The 22,769-nt window shown below is 43.9% G+C and overlaps 2 pseudogenes; one reads left to right on the top strand and one right to left on the bottom strand.

Moving 5' to 3' along the window:
• The first annotated feature begins 3,676 nt into the window (after positions 1-3,676).
• LOC139001446 (small nucleolar RNA SNORA48) lies at positions 3,677-3,821 on the top strand (annotated as a pseudogene).
• Positions 3,822-19,307: 15,486 nt separating this feature from the next.
• LOC138995866 (cleavage stimulation factor subunit 1 pseudogene) lies at positions 19,308-20,624 on the bottom strand (annotated as a pseudogene).
• Between the last annotated feature and the right edge of the window lie 2,145 nt (positions 20,625-22,769).

Below are 22,769 nucleotides of genomic sequence, written 5' to 3'. Positions count from 1 at the left end.
TCTTTGGAATTTGTTTCGCATAAATCCAGCTCAGCTAAGGTGAACCTCAACGTGGACTGCAAGGAGAATGTGTTTGGTTATGCTGGGCTGTAGGCACTAAATCGGGCCACATTGTCACTTTTCTTTGGTAACATAAACAAGCCACAGACTGCGCAGCGCTTGTCAGTGACTGCAATCGGTCAAGTCTGCCGGCTGAGCTATAACTCAGAAGGAAAAAGTCCGATAACTTAGTCTGAGCTTCACCTTTCATGAGCCATCAGTTCATACATCACCCCTGACATAAAAGGGGCCTCATTCCCACAGCGTTAGCCCCAGAAGGTTTTTCCTGGTGTTAAGTTCTTTAAAATAGCATCTGTGCCGAGGACATTAGTCTCCAAAATTTTACCCAAGTGCCAATGATTCTACTAAATCAGCCTTGCAGGACAATTCCTCGGGGCTCCTTCTGTTTATTTAGGCCAGAGTGACTATTCAGGAAGGTAATATTTTGCAGGTCAATATTTTATCGCTTGATCCAACCTACAATATGTACTACACCTTGAACACTGGTCAACAGGGCCTCTGAGGGTATAGGTTCACCTGCTTGTCATTTAGAATATTAATCATTCAACACATGTTTCTTGAACATCTGCTCTGTGCCAGGCACAGCATCAGACTGGAGCTGAGGCAGAGAGGAGCATGGCAAGGCTCTTGGTCTTCTGAAGCTTATATGCATACTAGAGGCCCGGTGCACGACATTCATGCACTCGGGGGGCGGATCCCTCAGCCTGGCCTGTGCCCTCTTCCAGTCCAGGAGCCCTTGGGGGATGTCCAACTGACAGCTTAGGTCCTCTTCCCCTGGGAGTTGAACATCCTTAGAGCTGCCGTGGAGGCCGGAGAGGGTCCCGCCACCACTGCTGAGCTCACCAGCCAAGAGCCCAGCTTCTGGTGCACTGACCACCAGGGGGCAGCGCCTGCATTGAGCGCCTGTACCCTGGTGGTCAGTGCACATCATGGCAACTGATCATTCCATGGTTTGGTCGATTTGTATATTAGCCTTTTATTATATAAGAAGGAGAAGAAAGACCAAGTAAACCAATAAAATAATTATAGACAGTAGCGCTTTGAAGGAACTAGTGAGAATGATGTTATGAATAATGAAGATGGGGGTAGTCATTCCAGACACTTCAGCTAAGCCTGAAGGATGAGAAGGCGCCCGCCAGGCCAGAGGAGAGAAGTGAGCCAGCCAAGGCCCGTGCCTCATCTTGGTACGGCTGGACAACCATTGCTGTGGCTTCTCTATCTACCGGATTGTTCAGGACCTGAACTTTTTCTCACTTAAACTACGGCTTGAAACTCGCTAATTGTGATGTTTGGAGAGTCGAAGCATTCTCCTGAGTAACTGAGCAGTTTTAGAAGAGTCTCCTTCCACAGACGCCCTGTGGAGCCCGGGGTGGGGTGGAGTGGGGGGTTGCTCTGTCTGCAGGAAGAGTGAACCTAGATCACCCCTGCCCCAGTCACAGCAGCCCTGGGAGCACACCAAGAACCAGCTTTGTTGACTCACGGGCTCTTATGGAGAAATTACTTCCTGGTTGTAAATTAGTCACCAGGGGGAGTTGGTTTTCCTTCCAGAGGTCAGGCGTGCTGTTTAGCACCATGATTCCCAACTCGGGGAGAACTGGGACGCCCTAATGTCATTTGTTGGAGTTCACAATGACCTCATCCCCTGAAAGTGCTAGGCCGCTTGTGCTTGTTTGAAACATTTAACTGGATATAAAATTCATTTCACTTTGAGGAATTTTGAGAAATTGATGAATTCCCAGGTGTTGCAAAACTGTTGCTAGGAATTGAATAATAAAGTGATTTGTTCCGGACCCTAATAGCCAGAAAGAATAACTGCTTTCCTAAGACGTCTATTAGCTCAGGAAGAGAGGCAATCTAATGGTCTGAAACAAGGCAAACCCTGAAGCACTGAGAAGTATGGGGCTTACATTTGGGTGTCTATTGGGGTAAAACAGTGGGTAAGCTGCCTTACCTGTGAGAAGTACAGACAGTTCCTGGGTGGGACCTTTGCTACACATGAAAACCCCCCAGAGCCGCTGCTCCCCTGTGACGGCGATGGTTACACTAGAGCCCCATTCCCCCATCCTGGACCTAGCGATGCTGAGACTTCCTCTCCCCTCCTCTGTGAAGCCGCCACACTTCCCGGGAGATGCTCAGTGAAATAGTCACTGTTATGGGTTGAATTGTGATTCCCCCAAAAAGCTGTTGAAGTCCTAACTCCCAGTACCTGTGAATGTGACCTTATTTGGAAACAGGGTCATTGCAAAGATCAAGTTGAGATGAGGTCATTAGCTTAGGCCTTAATTGAATATGATGGGGTCCTTATAAAAAGGAGAAATTTGGACAGAGCGATAGGCATGCGCAGAAGGAAGACGATGTGAATACACAGGGAGAATGGCATTCTCAAGCCAAGGAAGGCCTGAGGCCACCAGCCAGAGGGAGACTGGAGCAGATTCTCCTCACAGCCCTGAAGGAACCAGCCCGCAGACACCAGCACCATGTTACACAAGTCCTGGGAAACTAATACGCTCGCCATGCATTTTCTCAATCCACGTAATGTACACGCATACTTGGTACAAGAAACTGCCTAGACCTGCCTTTACCTTGGCTTCAGAGGGTCCTAAAACGCAAAAGTTTTTGTCATCGTTGTCATCATAGTCCTTATCACCATTTATTCTGCGCCAAGCCCTGTACTGGGTGCTTTACTTCCATTATTTCATTTATGCCTTAAAAAGGGAAGTGTCCATACATCCATTTTACAGCAGAGTAAACTGAGATCACCGATCTCATTAATGATGGGACTTGGATTTTAACTACCAGTATTGCTGTAGGGGGGCCGGGAACCTGCATACAGGCTTTTGTAGGTCTACAGTCAGACTAAATACACTTCCTTAGGGTAAAGCAGTTTAGAAGGTTGGCCCGGGAATCTATCCTCTGAAACCAAGGTCATATCGTTGGGAAAATATGTTCTGAGTTTCATAATATAACTGACTTGCTAATGAATCTTTGAAACATGTTCATTAGCGAGTTTGTTTATAGGTTGCCCGAGTCATTAAGTTGAAATGTTGCATTACTTATAACAATTACTCAGAATTTTAATGAAAAAATGCAGATGGGTGATATATATATTTTGCTAAATAATGTCAAAAGATTTAAAATATATTCTCCCCTGCTGGATGAGGTGAAGTGTTAATGAGGCTAGTTGGTTACAGATTAGCAGGATGGGAAAGAAATTGGGAGGAGTGAGAAAAGCTTTAGGTTTTTCTATAGACACTGACTTTTACAAATTAAAATTAGGGGTGATACCTGGCCAACATGTGTCAGTGGTTGAGCCTTGACTTATGAATCAGGAGGTCACGGTTTGATTCCTAGTCAGGGCACATGCCTGGGTTGCAGGCTCAATCCCCAGAATCGGGCTTGTGGGAGGCAACTGATGGATGATTCTCTCTCATTGTTGATGTTTCTATCTCTCTCTCCTGTCCCTTCCTCTCTGAAATCAATAAAAATATAATTTAAAAAATAGGGGCAACAAATGAGACAGGTCCCAAGAAGTCAAATCATCATACTTCTAGGATTGATGAAGATGGCTCTCTCCACTCCCTTTTCTACCCATAAACATTTTATTCAGAATAAGGACACCCCCTGGCAATGGGCAAGGAGGCACCTGATTGGTGGTGTTGCTTTTATATCAATCAGGGGCAGAGCAGATGTACAGTCCTTAGTTCATCCTATCTTGATGCCTGTTTCGGTGGCCAGAGCTGTTTCATGCCTGAGGCACATAAAAAAAAAGAATAAGGACTATAGTTATGAAAAATAAATGTACAGAACACATTTTTCAAAAAAACCCCAAACTTAAAAAAAACCATAATATAATTACTTGAGAAAACAGTAATCACAAAGTTGGTATATACAGTGATAAGTTATACAAGTTATACAAGTAGATAATCGCAAGACTGATTCTCTCATTTTCTTGGTCAACACATTTTCTGAGACTCTGTACTAATCAGACCTCAATGGCATACATTTTTTAGAATATTAATCGGACTGGCTTAAAAAGTGGGGGTATTAGGGAGTGGGATTAATTAAGTCACCCAATTGAAAAGTTTAATGCAATATCTACTACTCAGTAAAGATAGATGTATAAACCTAGAATATAATCAGTCTCACCTGTGGTGTGAATGTAAATCTAAACTTCATAGTTCTCATGCATGAAATTTTTGGTTTATAAGAGTTTGAAATCAACCAATGGCAGCTTGAAGATAGACTGTCAATTTTGTGTTGTTTTTTTTGTTATAAGAAATGTGTTGGTTGCTTTCGAATGTCTGAAGAGTAATATTTAAATGTGAAAAAATTTTAAATTTGCTAATAAAAGTTAATTTATCTTTAAATGTTAGGAAGAATGGGAAATGGATAGATACAAAGTTAACTGAAAAACTCTAACACTTCCAAATAAAAAATCCATTATATCCCTAGAGAGTAATCATTAACTATAATCACATAATGAGAGGCATATGCAAAGACCAAGATTGTAACTGCTCATTGAAAAGATCACCTAAATCTCATATTTTTTTCTCTCCAGACCATTGAGTAAGACAGTGATTAGGGTTGTACTCTGTGTGTGTGTGTGTGTGTGTGTGTGTGTGTTTTGTTATTTTTTTTTTATTTTTGCTTCATGATCCTGTTACATTTCTAAAGGGTACTCAGTAAACACAGTACAGGCATGGCAGGAGAATACAGTTGGAAACACATTTATAGACAGAAGCCAGGAGTTTGAGCTCCCATGACCACTTACTAGCTGTGTGACTTTGAGCAAGTCATTGAACTATCCCTGCAAAATGAGGGTGATGGTCTCAAACATCCCATTTGAGTATCAAATGAGATTATGACTGAGGAAGTGCTTTGTAAAGTGGGAAGTGCTAAACAAACACTACTTGCTACTACTGGTCAACGTGCAATGGAAAATGATTCCATGCTCTTCGCTCCCACTGGATTTCTGAGTACCTCCTTTGGGACCACTAATTTCTGGTAGCTACTGCAAGGTGTGCCTAAGGTGTGGTAGGCGAGGAAATAACCTTATCCCCACCTGCCACAGAAACAGTAGGAAAGCGCTCAGGCATTCAGGAACACATTTGTAGTAACATTTCTGGGCTTCAGATCAAGTTGAAAACTCACGTCAAAAGGCCTACACTTGCCCATACTTGTTTTTTTTCTTCTTCTCACTCTTCCCAGCACCTAAAAAGGATCATATAGTTCTAATTAGGCCTAGAGAGGCCAACAAAAGACATGTGTTTCCAAGAGGTTTGGACTTATGAACTGCAACTGTAGGCTACCGTGTACTTTAATATATTCAGAGAGACGATTATGATTACTTTAGTTATGGCTTTGGAAAACAGTCTGGGCAGCATTCTATGGAACATATAGCTTTTCTCTGTCAAAAACCAAATCGAAATGACATTTTTGGAATCACTCACTCTTTTAAAAGCAACCAACCATCTGAAAACACTCAATGAAGTGGAATAAAGTTGTACAGAACTTTGTGATCCTCAGGAGAGGAACAAAAGTTGGGAAGAACGTTTAGCTGCCAAGCTGCAGGAACAGACAATTCACAAAGAAGGGAGTTGAATGGCCTACAGTGTGTGGAAAAAGGTTCATTCTCGCTGAACAAAGATACGACCGTTCAATCAAGAACAAAGTGCCATTGACAGAGGTAGAAGTAAATTCCAGCCCTCAGTGTCAGCCAGATTCTGTAAAATGGGCAGTCTTGTGCTCTGTGGGAATGGAAACGAGTACAATCTTTTCTAGATCGCAATTTGACAAGGTCCAAAGTAATTTACCTTTGAAACTGCTTTAAGAAATGTGTCCTAAGAAATTTATCATTGATTTAGAAAAATTATGAAAGGAGAGGTTCACTGCAATCTTATGCATGATAAGGAAAATTAAAAACCTAAGTGTTTGGTAATAGGGGAATGATGAAATACATTGGGGTACAGCCATCTGGTAGGGACTGCATGTTTGTGTGCCCCCCTTTTCTGTGTTTAAACTGTAACTCCCAATACAATGGTAGCAGGAGGTGGGGCCTTTGGGAGGTAATTAGGCCATGAAGTGGAGCCCCATGATGGCATTATGCCCTTTGAGAAGACAGCAGTTCATAAAACAGGGAGGCCTTCACTAGAGCTCAACCATGCGGGGATCCTTTCCAGCTCCAGAACCAAGATAAACAAACATTTGTTGTTCAAGTCACCCAGTCTCAGGTATTCTGTTGTAGCAGCCTAAACAGACAGAGACACCATTCATATGAAAAATGTTATACAGTCTTTAAATTTGATTATTTTGAAATGTACTTAATAACATCAGGAATATTGTTCTATCATGTTAAAATTATACTAAAGGAGGATGCAAAACTACACGCAGTATATAATGCCTATCTGGGAAGTCTATGCATAGAAAAAGAGTGAAAGGAAATATAATAAAACATGAATAATAGTTGCCACTGTTAGATGAGGATATGCAGGGTTTCTATTTTGACTTTATATATGTTTATACTTTTAAAAATATACACAAGTAAAAATAAAATTATATATAATTAAGTGTATACATTATTTTTTTAAATATATTTTATTGATTTTTTACACAGAGGAAGGGAGAGGGATAGAGAGTTAGAAACATCGATGAGAGAGAAACATTGATCAGCTGCCTTCTGCACGCCCCCTACTGGGTATGTGCCCGCAACCAAGGGACATGCCCTTGACCGGAATCGAACCTGGGACCCTTGAGTCAGCAAGGCCGACACTCTATCCACTGAGCCAAACCGGTTAGGGCAAGTGTATACATTATTATGTGAATGGCCAATAAACATTGTATTAAGAAGAATAAATATTTGGTGTCTCCTTAAGAATTTCAGCTGAGCAGCTTGACTGGAAACGAGGCCCCAGTTGGCAGCGAGGAGGGCCCCTGGCCTCTGCTCATTTCTGTGAGAAGGATTCGGGCTGGAGCAGGAGCCGGGCCATCAACGTGAACACACGGGACTTGCAGGTCTGTCAGCCAGCAGCATCCTATTAAGTATGACAAGAACTAAAAAGGCAGAGGGTGAACAAAAATCCCCTTATACTATTTCTGTTGTGTTTCAGGTTTTTTGTTTCTTCCCCTCCCATGTAAATTCTGTTAGGTTTTATCTTTACATTCTGCCCAGTTACTGATCTGAAGTCGAAGATTGAGAGAGTGAGACGTTTCAAACTTTCCCAACAAAGTTCATTAAAATGGCCTGGGAAAGGGAGGGCTGAGGTTTCTTTTTATTTAGGTTTGAGGCGATGCTGTGTATTTCCAGGGTTTAGTTGCACACTTGTGAGTCTAGCTGTCTCTAGTTTTGCTGATTAAAAATACAAAAAAAGTGCTCCTTTAGACCAAGTTGAAAAAAACTCAAACTCAGTCCAGTACTTCTGAAAAACAGGCTAGACATCACACTGCAGAAGCAAGAAGAAAAGAGATGGCTGGCAGTGCTGCTGGGCATTTTCCATTGGTCCCTCCAGATAGACCCTGGTCTTGTCGGAGAAGACTGGTTTCTATGGCTGCGTATAGTGTGGTCAGCACCCTCTGAATTCCACCTGGATTTGGCCAGTGAGAGGCACAGGCAGAAGATGGGAAAGACCTTGAAGTACTTACTCTCCTGGCTCACTGACTGCTGGGCAGGGCTTGGCAGTGGCTCCTTCTCATAAGCAGCTTCTTCCCACAGCTACAGCCCTCTTGGGTTCCAATGGCTGCTTCCTTGCTCTCCATAGGCAGTGGGTAGTAGTAACTTCCTGTTGGTGCTGACCCCTGGCTACTTGTTGGGCTCCTTTCATCCTGCCCCAGCCTTTGTAAACAACACCTTCATCCAATTGTCTTTAATGTCACCTTTTGAATTTGCCATCTCTTTCTGGCCAGGACCCGGAGCTTTCAAACATCTTGCAGGACAGTGCAGCTTCATTCTGTGTCATGACTATCCCTGAGACTATTTCGGCTGTTGCGTTTAACACTTTTCATATTATTACAGTCAGTAGAGAAGTTGGTGAGCATCTCACAGTGTGTGACCATAGTCAGCCTTAAGCCTTCAGGATCAATAATAATGGATTCAGCAATTGGTTTCCACAAAACACTGGTGTGTCAAAACAGGTGTGCTGGAGTAATTTATTATCTATCTATCTATCTATCTATCTATCTATCTACCTACCTACCTACCTATCTATCCTAAGCAACCTAACGACCAGTCAACCAGTTGCTATGATGCACACTGACCACCAGGGGTCAGTGCACTCCCACAGCCAACCTCCTGCAAGTCCCTCTCTCCGGCCAGCCCCCTTCCATCAGCCCTGATGGGGGGAGCGGCCGGCCAACCTCCCACAGTCCCTCCCCGCAGCCAGCCGGGCCAACCAATTGGCCCTGATTGCTGGCCAGGCTGAGGGACCCCACTCTTGCACAAATTCGTGCACCAGGCCTCTAGTTTATTAATAATGAAGAATTGAGTTTTGTGCATTAAAAAACAAATTAAGCCCTGACCCAGTAGCTCAGTTGGTTGGAATGTCTCCTGGATATGCCAGGGTTATGGTTCGATCCTGATCAGGGTGCAAGCAGGAATCAATGGATGAATGCATGGATGGGTGGAACAGCAAATCAATGTCTCTCTCTCTCTCTCTCTCTCTCTCTCTCAAATCAATCAATAATTTTTTTAAAATTAAAAAGAGTAGATATGTTGTCTTTATAGCAGTGCTGTTTTTACTCAGTATGCTTTCTTGAGACATAGGCAAAGGACATAGGGAGTTCCAGTGAATGCACCTGAAATTGCCTGTAACATGCATGTATCCTTATCTATATGCCAGTCCATAGGAATGATCCTGGAAATGTGTCCCACACATGATCTCACCTATCTTATATGTTGTGTAGAGAAAAGGTTGGGAACTATTATAGCAATTCATTTAGAGAATTCCTTTGACTCAATAACTCTACTAACACTTGGATTGCGGGAAACGAGTTAAGTCGGCTCGCGTGAATTGCGCGTACTCCGCGGGAGCCGTCTTAACTCCGTTCATATAGATTTGCGGTGGAGTGCGGGAAACGTGTAAACTCGGGCAGATTGTAACTGCGTATTACCAAATATTTGTTTGTTTGCCGTTCACAAAGATACCTACCTGCGTATGCGAACCGCCATCTTATATTTTGGCGGGAAATTCACCCGACACCGTAGTGCTATTTGTCATCTGATTTTTTCATCAGTCTGTGTGGTATAAAATTTCTAATATTTTAATTACCATTTCAGTAATAAGTGCCTTAGATGCATTATCTTATTTAATCCTCACATTTTACCAATTACGAGTTCAGGTCTGTCTTGGGTCTCGTGGTATAAATGTGAGCTGGGTAATGCTCATAGCACTGCTTTCTGCTGAGACTATGACTAATAGATCTAAAATGGTGAATGAAAAAACGTTCAAATCTCTTCCTTGGGTCAATTCCCTTCAATTAAACTGCTAGATCTTGAGGATACTGAGATGAATGAAACACATTTCTGCCTTCCAAGAATCGGAAGCCTAATTGGTAAAGAGAGGTATAAACAAATAATGAAAGAACTGTAATAAAATGTGATAAAGTGATAATAGAAGCCTGCTTAGAATTTAATGGGAAAACAGATGAGGGAGCAATGAGTTCACTGAGAGGTAAGAGGAGTGTCATGAAAAATTATGCACCGAAGGTGGCAGTTAAGCCTGACCTTGAAGGGTGTTTAGGAGTTCAACTGTGAAACTGGTGGAGAAAGTGTTGCAGGCAAAGGGTCTGGCAGGGGTGCTCTTCTCATTCTTGCCAAAGGCTTAGAGTCTCCAACTGCTTTTGGACATTGCATTTTCTATGATCTGTCTAGGTTTCACACAGAGTCTTCTCTGGGTCTAAGGGATTAAAATACCATTGGAAGAGAGACATTGGGAGAGAAGAAAGCTGGCTGGCCTAGAGTAAAAGCTAACTATTGACCTCAGTCTCAGCAGAATTATGTCCCAACTATCCGAGAAAACCAGCTCGGGACCTCTGAGTCTGAAATCTGACATAAATGTACAGTCTTAATGTGTACTGCAGTTCACAGAGCCTGCCTCTGGCCTGGTTTTTACAGATCGCCTTGGAGGCAATTATCTATCAGAGATTCCTGTGGCCACATGGACTTGGATCATGAAAGTATTAAGGAGATATTAAGAATGCAGAATTTATAGAAGGAATTTATCAGCTCAATACTATTACTCATAAGTATACTGCATTATGTCAGACCAAGAAGGGGAAAGAGGATTTAAAAGATTGTCCAAGATGTCGCAAAGATTGATAGAGTTTACTTGACTGAGAAAAGCAGACCAGTTAAACCCTATTTCAGATTTTTAAATATGGGAGAGCCCAGCAACTTCTTATCTTTGCCCCCAGGCAGACGTGAATTCTTTCTTGCTAAGACCAGTAAGACCTTACTCACCACTGTCTTATGTCATTTTATCTTAAACCCTAGACCTACTATTGTTTCTTGTTCTCCCAACATAGTCAATAGAGATACCTCTAGGTCATGCCGAAGAAACCAGTGAACTGGGCGAAAGGAAAACTTAATGGGGGTGGAAAAGAATATGTCACTTTTTATTTAGAACCCCAGATAAAGGGCCTGGATCAGCTTGGTTTCAGAAAGTAACAGGATGTAGCAACAAAGATACAACACTTAGGAGTAAAAAATGTGCAGATTTTATATGGGAAGATATTTTAAAGCACTCTTAGAAGACATAAAAGTAGACTTGGACAAATGGAAAGAAATCCTTGTTCTCAGATAGGATGGCCCAGTGTCTTAAGTATCTTGGAGATATCAGTCCTTCCTTCGTTAATGTGATCCCAACACAAAGACTAATAAGCCTTTTTCTGGAGCAAGGCAAGTTGATAGTAAAGTTCATACAGAAAAACAAAACAAACATGCAGGAATAGTCAGGAAAACACTGGGGGGGGGCGGTGGGGGGAAGAGATACCTACAAGATATTACAATGTACTGTAATGCCTCAATAATTAAAGCAGTGGGATACAGGCAGTAGATCAATGGAATAGAAAGCTGAGGAATAGACTCAAATATATTTAGTACACGATAAAGATATCTTCAATTACTGAGGCAAATAATGGACTTTTAAATAAATGTGGTGAGGATCACTTCATAGCCATATATGAGAATAAACTCCACATGGATCAAGAATGAAACCCACCAGCGTTAGGAGAAAATATGAATGACTTTCTCTATAACATAGGTGTGAGGACATATGACTCAAAATCCAGATGCAACAACAAAAAAAGATAACTTGAACTACCTAAAAATAAAATACATTTGTATAGGAAATAAAAAAAAAACCCACGATAAAGCCACAAGACAACTGGGAGAGGAGGGTACATTTGAAACATGGAGCACTGATAAAGGGCTAATCCTCCTGATATAAGAAGTAACCAGCCGTGGCGGGCGGGGGGGGGGGGGGGGGGGGGGGGGTGTTGAGCATACTGCTCCAGCTTTCTCCTCGCTTATCATTCAGTCTGCACCCGTGGTTTTGCACAGAGGCCACACTAATGAGCTTGCTGTTGGGTTGGTCTGATTAAACATCTCATGGCCACTCTGTTGTTATTTTTTGCTAAATTGTACTTTCACTCCCTGGGCCCTGCTTGATTTATAAGTGTTTTGCCAGATCACATTCTGTGCCGGGTTCTGCACCTGGTGTTTTCCTGGGCCAGCGGAGATGACTGGCTCGCTGGGCTCTCGTTTTGCTGAGGGCTCCTTGTGAGATCCGCTCCTGCGTGGGCGGTAAAAGGCTCAGGGAAGGGGGTTGGATGGAAGGGCTCCTTTAACAGATTAATACGTTCCCAAATACACTTAGTTTACAGTCGTAGGGATTTCCAGGTGCTATTAGACACAGAGGAGCCTTTATGGTGTCCCAACAGGAATGGATAAGTTTTCAAAGGAGGGGATAAAATAAATACGTTTTAGGTCATAGATATCTAAACCAAATCTTCATTTTCATCTTTGTTACTTGAGGAATCATAGTTGAATGCACAGAGGCTAAATCTCATTGTCATCAAATTCATTAAAGTGTCATGGATGTTCAGCTGGATGATAATGATGTTCTGGAATGAGAGAATGTTCTGGAAGATTAAAGGAATAGTGCCAACACTGCCCACTCCTACCCCCTTCTGATAACCAGAGATTCATATTCACATCTGGACAGATGAATGCATTTCCTCCAAGTGCATTCTTGCAGATCTTTGGTCTGGATCCTGAGCTAGATGGACCCACAACTGACCTGCTGATGCTACCACAACAGCACTCAGCATTAGCAGAGGGCTTTCTGCTTTCTGAAAGCACTTCCATGTCGCTGATCTCATTGATCTTCACATGTCCCTGTGGAACTAGCAGGGATGATATCAGAGTCCCCTTTTTGCAGGTGCGCTAACTGGGGCCGAGAGAGGTTAAGAGACATGGCGAGACCGCAGAATAAAGGACCCTGGGTTAGCAATTAGGGAACCTGGGAAAAATTCCAACCTGGCCATTTTATGAGCATCAGTCCATAAAGGTTTCTGAGTCTTCACACCAGCTTTGAAATGAGAGGTTTTCACAGGTTGGTGCTTGAGGGCCGCCCCAGGTTACTGCTCCAGGATTTTATCACTCGCCAGACTTCACCAGGAATGAGTCAGCAGATGAGAAACAGTATACAAGGCTCTTGAGCTGCAAACTTCTTCCCCTTTGTCTACCCCTCACAGTGCTGAACTTAGGACTCACTTGGGATGGGGGGAGACTTGTCCCTTCTACAGACTACAGATGGAAAGAATAAGCTTTCCTGTCAGATTACAGGACATTTCTTAAGTTTATTTTACTTTCTTGTATTTTTTAAATTCTTCCTATGTATCTCTTCATTTTTCAGCTTTGTTGAAGTACTAGAGGCCTGATGCACAAAATCTGTGCAAGGGGCTTAGCCCTCGAAGCCACAGTGGCTTGCTTCAGCCCTCGCAGCCCCAGCTTCGTCCAGAAGGTCGTCCAGAAGGTCATTTGGCTGTCCAGTCTAATTAGCATATTATGTTTTTATTATTATAGATTAGAAGCCTGGTGAACAAATTCGTGCATGGGTGGGGTCCCTCGGCCTGGCCAGCAATAGGGGACAATTGGGGCCGGATGGTTCGGGGGAGGGACCACAGGAGCCCAATGACCACCAGGGGGCAGCTCCTATGTTGAACATCTGCCCCCTGGTGTTCAGTGTGTCATCATAACAACTAGTCGACTGGTTGTTTGGTTGACCAGTTGCTTAGGCTTTTATATATATATAGATAATTTACATACCATAAAGTTCACCTATTGTAAGTATATAATTCAATGCTTTTTAAAGTAAATTTATTGCGTTGTCAGCCATCACCACAATCCAGGTTTAGAACTTACCTTAAAAAGTTCCTTTGTGCCCACCTATATCAGTCTCCACTCCCTTCTCCAGCATCAGCCAACCACTGATATGCTTACTCTCTCTATAAATTTGCCTGGATATGCATATAAATAAAATCATACAATATGCAGTCTTTTCCATCTGGCTTATTTAACTCATATAATGTTTTCAAGGTTTATCCATGTACTATGTATCAATACTTCATTCTTTTTTATTGCCAAATAATATTCCATCATATGGGTATACCACATTTTGTTTATATATTCATCTGTTGATGGATATTTGGGTCATTTCCACATTTTAACTATTTTCAGTAATGCTACTATGAACACTTGTGCTAATCTGTGTGTAGACATGCTTTTTATTTCTTTTGGGTAAATTCTTAGGAGTAAAAATGCCGGGTTGTTTTAAGTTTTTTGCAGTATTTGAGCCTCTACTTTTAGCCTTTATACTGGGTATGTGCCCGCAACCAAGAGTAAATGTGGAACCTGTTTTAAAAAGTTTTTATTAAAAACCTGGAAGCTTTTATAAAAGTATAATCTGCCTTAAAGTAATATAATCATACAGAGTAGTGGTTATTATGGATTGAAGGGTGTCCTCCAAAAATTTATATGTTGAGGTCCTAACACTTAGTACTTCAGAAGCTATATTTGGAGATAGGGTCTTTAGAGAGGTAATTTGGTTAAATGAGGTCATAGGATGGGGCCCTGATCTAATAGGACTGATGTCCTTATAACAAGAAGAAGAGACATGAGGGTGCATGCACACAAGGGAAAGACCATGGGAGGTCACAGCAAGAAGGTGGCCATCTGCAAGCTGAGAAGAGAGGCTTCAGGAGAAACCAAACCTGCCCACACCCTAATCTTGGAATTCTAGCCTCCAGAACTGTAAGAAAATTAATTTTTGTTGTTTAAGCCACCCAATCTATGTTATTTTGGTATGGCATCCCTAGCAAACTAATACATGGTCCCTTGTTTTAAGAAATTTGATTTTCAGTGCCATTGGTAGGGTGCTTCGATCACACTAATCCCTTTCACACATCGTGTTCTCTAGTCAAACTGAACACTCTGTTGTCCCTCATGACCCCTTTCATGGCCGGCCTTTACCCGTTCCTTTTATAGGGGTGTGCTCTCCCCTGCATCTCTCTAGTTCATGGTCACATCCCCAGTTACTCTCCATGGCAGCCCAAAAGTCACCTTCTCCATGAACATCTCCTCCCATTTGGAAGCCATTCTCCTCAGAACTCCCCCATCCACTTCTCTGCATTTTTATGGTTTTCTACCCTGTATGGCAGTTGCTGGGCACATCTTATCCCTTGTTCTGGACTAAGAGCCCATAAACAGGGAAAGGTGGTGTTTGTGTTTATTGTCTTTCTTACCTAACCTCTGGCCCAGTGTCTGAGACAATGTCAGAATCATTTTAATTAATTAAAACCAACAACTCCAGCTACCAAAATATTGATGAAGTTTAAGAACTTTGTGAAGACATAACATACTGGTAGTCAAGTATAGGTAGACAGAGTATGGCCAAAAATGTGAGAATAGTAGAGTGCATACCACTAGTGACTTTCGGCCAAGTTATGCCCGCTCTCCAAGCCTCAGTTTCTTTATCCTCAAGATCCCAGGAAGAATAGGGAAGGTCTGTTCTATGGTGAGCGTTTTACACCTCTGTAGCTCTTGGTGAGTTCTGCAGGATTCCTCCCTTTGAAGTGCCCCCCTCTCCCCAGTTATGTGGCTGACTGATGAAGTTCAAAATCTAAATTATGCTACAACTCAAAATGAGCTTAAAATAAATTCCAAGTTTCTGTTCTCCATGTAAGAACTTTTCCAAATATGTAGAAGTTAGAAATGCTAGTCATTGCCTTCTGGGGACCCAGGCCCAGAAGAGGGAAAGAAAATATAAGAACCTTCATCACTCTCCTTTTGATGAAGAACAATTTTAAAGAAATGCACACACACACACACACACACACATACACACACACACCCACACACCTTGGAACAATAGAGCATCATTTTCAAATCAGACCCCACCAGGAGAATGGTTTGTGTGGGAATTGCACTATAAAGTAAAATAGGAAAATCCCCCAAATGACAAGAAAAAAAGAGCCTGTGTGGTAAACAGCCCAGAAGGGGCAAGTACTTCTGTACAACTGGCCTCTGGCTTTCTTGGCCCGAGTCTTCACTTCTCCCGTGGGCTTCTTTAACTGTTTCCTTTATTCTCCCTACCGCAGTCTCCAAGGATTTGTAGAGCTTTATTTTTTTTTTTAGGCTGAGCACAGACAAAAATTCTTTTTCCTTCTCTCCTTTCACTCAGAAAATTTTTTAAAACAAACAACTGAAAGAGAGAAAGTGAGGAGTGGAGGAAAGAACTGGGCTGAGAATTCAGTGTATGGGTCTCCAATCCCAAGGCAATGAAATCCGTCAGCCAGAGTCCTGAGAAGATCATGCATGGGACAACTGGATTGCTCATATGGGCATAGGTTTAGAGAGGAGCTTTCATATCATTGACAATGGTGGAATAAAAGAGAAACCATTAGGAAAAGGGCATCTCTTCACTCTGACCAGAGCAAGAAGTCAATCAGGGGACTTGTTGAATCTGTAAACAAATTGTGCAGGTCTTCATTCAGATGGTAATGGTTGTGCTCAGATTGCCAGACCAGACAGGAGGGGAGGATTTCTCTGTGGTCAGGAGGGAAGGACAGTAGGGCTTTGCTTCTCCAGTCCAACCCTCTCCAGCTACTCACCAACCAGATGCATATATAAGAGGAAAATTGCAACCTGACTTTTCCCACCGCCAGTCTCCACTGTGGTTGTGGGCATTAGGCAGCTGGCTCAGGAAGGAGCAGCGTGAGCCAGGTGAGAACCAGGGCTTCCCCAAGTCCTGTCTTCTCATTAGCAACAACCTGGAGTCTGGCTCTCTGTTGGGGTCCAACCCCAGCAGGTCCAGGGATCCCCAAAGGTGTGGACAGAGTTGGCAAAGAAGGAATGACAAGGAGACAGCGTTCAGTTGATCAGCAGCCTAGCCAGGATCTCTAGCCAGGATCTCCAGCCAAGTTCTGGTCAGGATCTCCAGTGAGGTTCTGGCTAGGATCTCCAGCCAAGTTCTGGCTAGGATCTCCAGCAAAGTTCTGGTCAGGATCTCCAGTGAAGTTCTGGTCAGGATCTCCAGTGAAGTTCTGGTCAGGACCTCCAGCGAAGTCTGGCATTTATTGTCTTGTTACATCTGTATTTATACCAGTTGATTTTAATCCTGTCAATTTCTATTCCAAAGGTTGGGGCGTTTCTTATCTCCATTCCAGGGAGTAAAGATTATGTAGCTTAAGTGTGATTGTTTGTAGTTAAAGTGATTAACTACCCGCCTGGCACTTAGTTAAGGGGTTTTATCCCCTCCCAAACTTCAGGGAAAAATCCCTACCTGGGGAAACAACTTTCTTGGAGAGGTGACCTTGGTTAAAACACATAGCCCTAAGGGGAGCAAACATATTTTTTTAAAAATATATTTTATTGAGTTTTTCACAGAGGATGGGAGAGGGATAGAGAGTTAGAAACATCAATGAGAGAGATACATCGATCAGCTGCCTCCTACACACCCCCTACTGGGGATGTGTCCGAAACCAAGGTACATGCCCTTGACTGGATCGAACCTGGAACCCTTTAGTCTGCAGGCTGACGCTCTATCCACTGAGCCATACTGGTTAAGGCCAGGAGCAAACATATTAAGAACAGTATGCTATATACGCCAGGTCCCTTGAAACATTGCTATGCAGATGTTTCTTTCCTGCAGCGACTGTGTCAAGCAGCAGGGATGGACTGGCTTCCGGCAAATTCCCCCTTTTTTATTTTTTAAATGATAGTGCATGCAAATCAGTGGCCACCTCTCCCATTTAAGACTCGGAAGAAGACTGGCAAGCAATGACAGTGAGCATAGCTATAAACATAGTGGATAGAGCGCATAAGGAGCCCCATTCCTGTAGAAGGTTGCCGGCCTCTTCAGTCAAGGGATTTCAGCTCTCCTCAGGTTGTTGGTTTGATTGTCTTTGTTGGTCTGGCTAGCGGGCGGCGTCACTGGCGACGGGCTTCCCGAAGCATCAGCGAGTTGAAGGGCTGCATCAAAGGGTCCATCAGGGCCGTGCTTGATGGTGGTGTTGGTGTCCAAGGAGGAGTAAGCTGCGCCCTCTGGGTCAGCTTATATGGAAAATGGAGGGTAGTAGAGAGAAAAAGAAGAGAAAGCAAAAGAACTACAAGGCATGGAAGTGTTTAGAAAAAAGAGGGAGAAGAAAGGGAAGAAGGCAGCATCCTGACACAGCCCTTTCCTTCAGCTGCACCTTTCCCTGTGGTCCAAGGTAGAAATGGAAAACAAGTCCTGTTGCAGTGAGAGGGCAGCTGCTGTCAGCCAATCTCTGTCTTTACCTGGGTCCGGATCTGAGCTGGGCATGGGAAGCGGGAAGCAGCCATGGGGGCAGGAGACCTCCCTTAGAAGGGGCGAGTGTTCAAGCTCCTGCATAGTTGGGGGGGGTGAGGATCTGTGCCCCACCTCTCTTGACCCCCAAGTTCTCTCCTGCCGGCCCCTCTGAGACTGTGCCTGTCTCAGGTCATTACTCCCTGAGGAATCTTTCCCGTCTTTGACTAACTGGCCATCCTCCGGGGCCAAGCAGGGTGATGTGAGGATCAGTTCTGTCTCCTTGGAAGCCTATGCCCCCATGGCCTCCCTGCCCAGCAACTGCCTTGGGATCCCCTCGCCTGCTGGCGGGGCCCCGGCATTGATCACATATCTTGGGGAACCCAGGTTTCTTCTCCAGGGAGGGCCCAGCTCACACCACTGGGTGAGAGACAGGTCCAAGGTACAGCCACAATGAGGCTTCAACCTCAGCATGAACAGAGAGCTCAACACAAAGAAATATTGTCACCTTCTAAAAAAATTTCAAGAAAAAGAAAACTTGTATCAGTCAGTTAATTGCAAATATCTTCTGAGAACACAGTTGCCTTGTGCGTCCACGATGAGTAGTTAAGGTTCAGGATGAAAAATAAGATTTAAAGTTACATAAGAACAAAGCCAATCAATATTAGCCATTCATGAAGACAAGCAACACCTGAGGGCAGTGGTGGGAGCACCTAATTCCAATTAGATGGTATATCATCTCCAAATCTATGCTTCCCATCAGATGGCATCATTTGAGGGGAAGTGCATTTACTGAAGACGAGCACTGCAGGTACGAAAGGTAATGTGGGAGGTCTGATGAAAGATGCTTCTGTAATCTTCAGGAAAAACTGGCCGTTGGTGTTATTGAAGTGAAAATGTGTAACAGTAAAGTTGCAGGTCTGAGCTTTATTATTAGGATGTCCTTTCAGAGAACCGATTCTCTAAAGTGGTTTAATAGGGCACAAAACTCGATTCTCAAGGTATGCCTACTCATCGGTCAAAATGCATTTGGAAAGGAAAACACAGAGAGGATGTGGCACAGGCACAGAAGATGACAAAAGAGCCCAATGAGAATTCCTCAGGACAGATCCACATGAGATCTAGAAAGCACTTTAATACTGTACCCTTCTTCAAAAGATCAAGTTCAGAGAAATGGCAAGTCCTGTATTTACAAAACCGATGAAAATCACACTGTAATAATCAGTGAGTGCAGAGCAGGGGTCCGCATTTCCCACTTTTTCCACCATGATTCCACATCAAGGTAAAAAAAAGACCCTTTTGTACAAAATCCAAGAAGGATGTAGAGGTGGCAGCCCGACTGCCAAAGATGGTACCGTGACTTTCTACTGAGGCTGGTGATGGGACGCATGGGAGGGAGGGGCAGGGTCCTGTAGAAAAGAACCCTATTTAAGGCAAGGCAGGGGGGTTCTGGTCTGTGGTTGACCTCCGGGACCAGAACCTGGCCCTGAAGTCATCGCTGCAGGTCATGAAGCCGGGGCTGGTGGGCGAGTGCACGATGCAGCGCACGATGCTGCTGTGGCCCAGGGACAGCAGGCTTCGGCGCTCAGCTGTGCGTGAGTCCCAGCAGCACAGGCCGATGGTCCTCTCGCCTGGCAGCAGCACGTAGTCCTCTGTATGGTTGAAGACAGCCTGTGTCCGGTGCACCTGCCGCCCGCTCAAGCCAGCACCTGTGAATCCGACCAGCATCCGTCCTGTTGATATTTCCCAAAGTTTAGCTATAGAGTCTTTTCCACTTGAAAGAATGTATTTAGAATTTTTGGAAAAGATGGCAGAACAAACTTCAGCACCGTCGTGTGCCTTCTCGAAAGTTGTGATGCACCGATTCGAGACGCCGTCCCACAGCTTGATGCAGCCGTCCTTGCTACCAGTCACATACATGTTGGCACTAGGGTTGTAATGAACAGAACATAGGGCATCGGTGTGTTGATCTCGAGGATTACAAGAGACAAAACACTGAAACGTGTTGATATCATAGAGCCGAAGAGTAGGATGCTGAGTCCCCACAAGTATAAAGTCTCCGGAAGGGTGAAAAGAGATGGAGCGTAACATTTCAGCTTCCTGAATGTACTTGAAGGCTCTTTTTGCTGAGGGTTTGGAATAACCAAATAACTAAAGGGTGTAATCCCTTGAACCAGAGGCAAGGATCAGTTCTGTTGGGTGGAAAGCAAGACATGTGACTTCGTCCACATGGTCATAAAGGGTCCGGATCACTGGGTGATTTTCCATATTTTGTTGTGCAGTCTCATTCATCATAACCTCTATTGGCATGGCACTTTTGGCCAACATTCTTTCTGTGTCAAGTATCTTTATGGAGGCGTCAGCAGACCCAGTAGCTATTAGCTGCCCATCTCTACTATAGGTAGTTACTCGGCATGGTCCTTTATGGGATGTGACATAGCAGGTTTCATACTCTGAAGCCTCTGGGGACATGGTATGCACATCTGCCTCAAATTCCAGGTCAATGCCCGTACCTGGGGCAACTGTATCCGAACGACCAATTGCATACTGAGCTGCGGTATCATTGTTTTCCATTCCTACTTTGATGAGATGCAGGAGCTGCTCTGAGGGTGCACAAACAAACTGAGGCTTGATTTCATTGATGAGGCCATTAGCACTGCTGATGAAGCCATCATAGAGCAGCTGGCTAATGATCAACTTGTAAAGTTGCTGGCGGTCCTCCATGCCCACTTTGGTTCTGTACATCGTGGAGGAGAGGAAAACAATTTCTCTGCCAGTGGCACCTCCGAAAGGTCGTTCACCTCCTCCGAATTTATCTCCTACGCGACAATACAGATGCCAAGAGGCTTCCGTTTCAGAGACAGACGTTCCTTCCCGGAGAGCAGCGCTAGCGCTAGAACAGCAGGTGCAACCTGTTGGGGTCCAGCCCCAACAGGTCCAGGGGTTCCCAAAGATGCAGACGGGAGTCAGCGAGGAAGGAAAGACACGGAGACAGCGTTCAGTTGATCAGCAGCCTAGCCAGGTTCTCTAGCCAGGATCTCCAGCCAAGCTCTGTCCAGGATCTCCAGCGAAGTTCTGGTGTTTATAGTCTTGTTACATCTGTATTTATACCAGTTGATTTTAATCCTGTCAATTTATATTGCAAAGGTTGGGGCGTTTCTTATCTCCATTTCAGGGAGTAAAGATTAGGTAGCTTAAACGTGATTGTTTGTAGTTAAAGTGATTAACTACCCGCCTGGCACTTAGTTAAGGGGTTTTATTCCCTCCCTAACTTCAGGGGAAAATCCCTACCTGGGGAAACAACCTTTCTCGGAGAGGTGACCTTGGTTAAAACACATAGCGCTAAGGGGAGCGAACATATTAAGAACAGTATGCTATATACGCCAGGTCCCTTGAAACATATGCTGTGCAGATGTTTCTTTCCTGCAGCGACTGTGTCAAGCAGCAAGGATGGACTGGCTTCCGGCAGCTCTCTATCAGAGGCCAGTCACCTAATATATTTCAACACCACCTGGCTTAGTTTCCAAATGCCCTTGAATCAAGCCAGTCTCAAAAAGCTGCCAACTTAGACTGCTGTGTCTTCTATGGTCTAAACTAAATTTAGTCAAACTGTTCTAATTAAATTTCTCACCACCTTAGAGCATGTGGTCTGGGAGTTGGATGTAATTTGATGTATTAAATGTGCTGCTGAGTGAAATTTGTATCTGTGTCATTAGGTTTGTTGGTCTGTAGATGGTTCACTCTGAAGCTCATCAGGAGAGGGCTTTCCTCCTTCATTCTTTCCTCCTAGCATCAACCAGGTAGCTCCCTGTTCCAGCTCCTCCCTCTGTAGCTCCAGCTCCAGCTCCCTCAGGGGACACTCCAATGGGAGCCCAAGAAGTGAAGAAGACCAGCAGCAGCAAGGCCAGGGATGGAGGAAGAGAGCCAAAAAAGGCCAAAGGGACTATGGAGGGAGGAGGAGAGTGAGGGAAACCAGAGAGGAAGGACAAGGTCAAACTCAAGAGGAAAGGTTGAGAACTCTTCCATCATCTTCCGGATTTATTGTTTAGCCTGGGTATTTCATAGTAGGATCTTATGTCTGCTAATGGACTACCAAGGGTGGGCAAACTTTTTGACTCGAGGGCCACAATGGGTTCTTAAACTAGACCGGAGGGCCGGAACAAAAGCATGGATGGAGTGTTTGTGTGAACTAATATAAATTCAAAGTAAACATCATTACATAAAAGGGTACGGTCTTTTTTTTTTTTTTAGTTTTATTCATTTCAAACGGGCCGGATCCAGCCCGCAGGCTGTAGTTGGCCCACGGCTTGTCTAGACCTTCCCCAGCCTTACAGCCATTAGGATATTAGGGTGACATGGGGTTATATGCCAACTACTACAGTGAGGAGGGTGGGTCTATTGTCAGGCCAACCCATCATTTCCCTCTATGTGTTGGCCTCCTTCTCCCTTCCTTCATTTGGCCCTTTAACCATAGCATCTCCTTGGGAGGAAATTTCACTTTCATATATAAATTTATGCATAGCCCCCAGGAAGCATTGTGATCAACCTTCCTTGGGTAATCCAGAAACAACAGTCCCCAAAGTCCACTGACCACAATAAGGGCAATGGCCTGGTTAGTATGGGAGGTTGCGGAGAATAAAGTGGGCTGAGTAGTTCAGTACTGATAATAAGTAGGGGCCGAGGAGTGTGAGCTGTTAACAGTACATGACAGGGAGCCATGGTGGGTTCCTAATTAGAGGGAGGCCATGATAAAGTGATACTAAGGGATGTATTTAGGTGTTATAAGAGGAAGACATAATTGGAGATGCATATGCAAAAAAATGAACCTTGACTTATTCTCACTTTATATAAAAATTAACTTAAAATAGATCATAGATCTAAGTCTAAAAC

This window comes from Myotis yumanensis, unplaced genomic scaffold (genome assembly GCF_028538775.1).
Source record: "Myotis yumanensis isolate MYYU_CA2020_CCGP unplaced genomic scaffold, mMyoYum1.0.hap1 SCAF_1, whole genome shotgun sequence".
In the NCBI taxonomy this organism is placed as follows: Eukaryota; Metazoa; Chordata; class Mammalia; order Chiroptera; family Vespertilionidae; genus Myotis; species Myotis yumanensis.
This window is presented reverse-complemented; position numbering and strand designations above follow the sequence as displayed.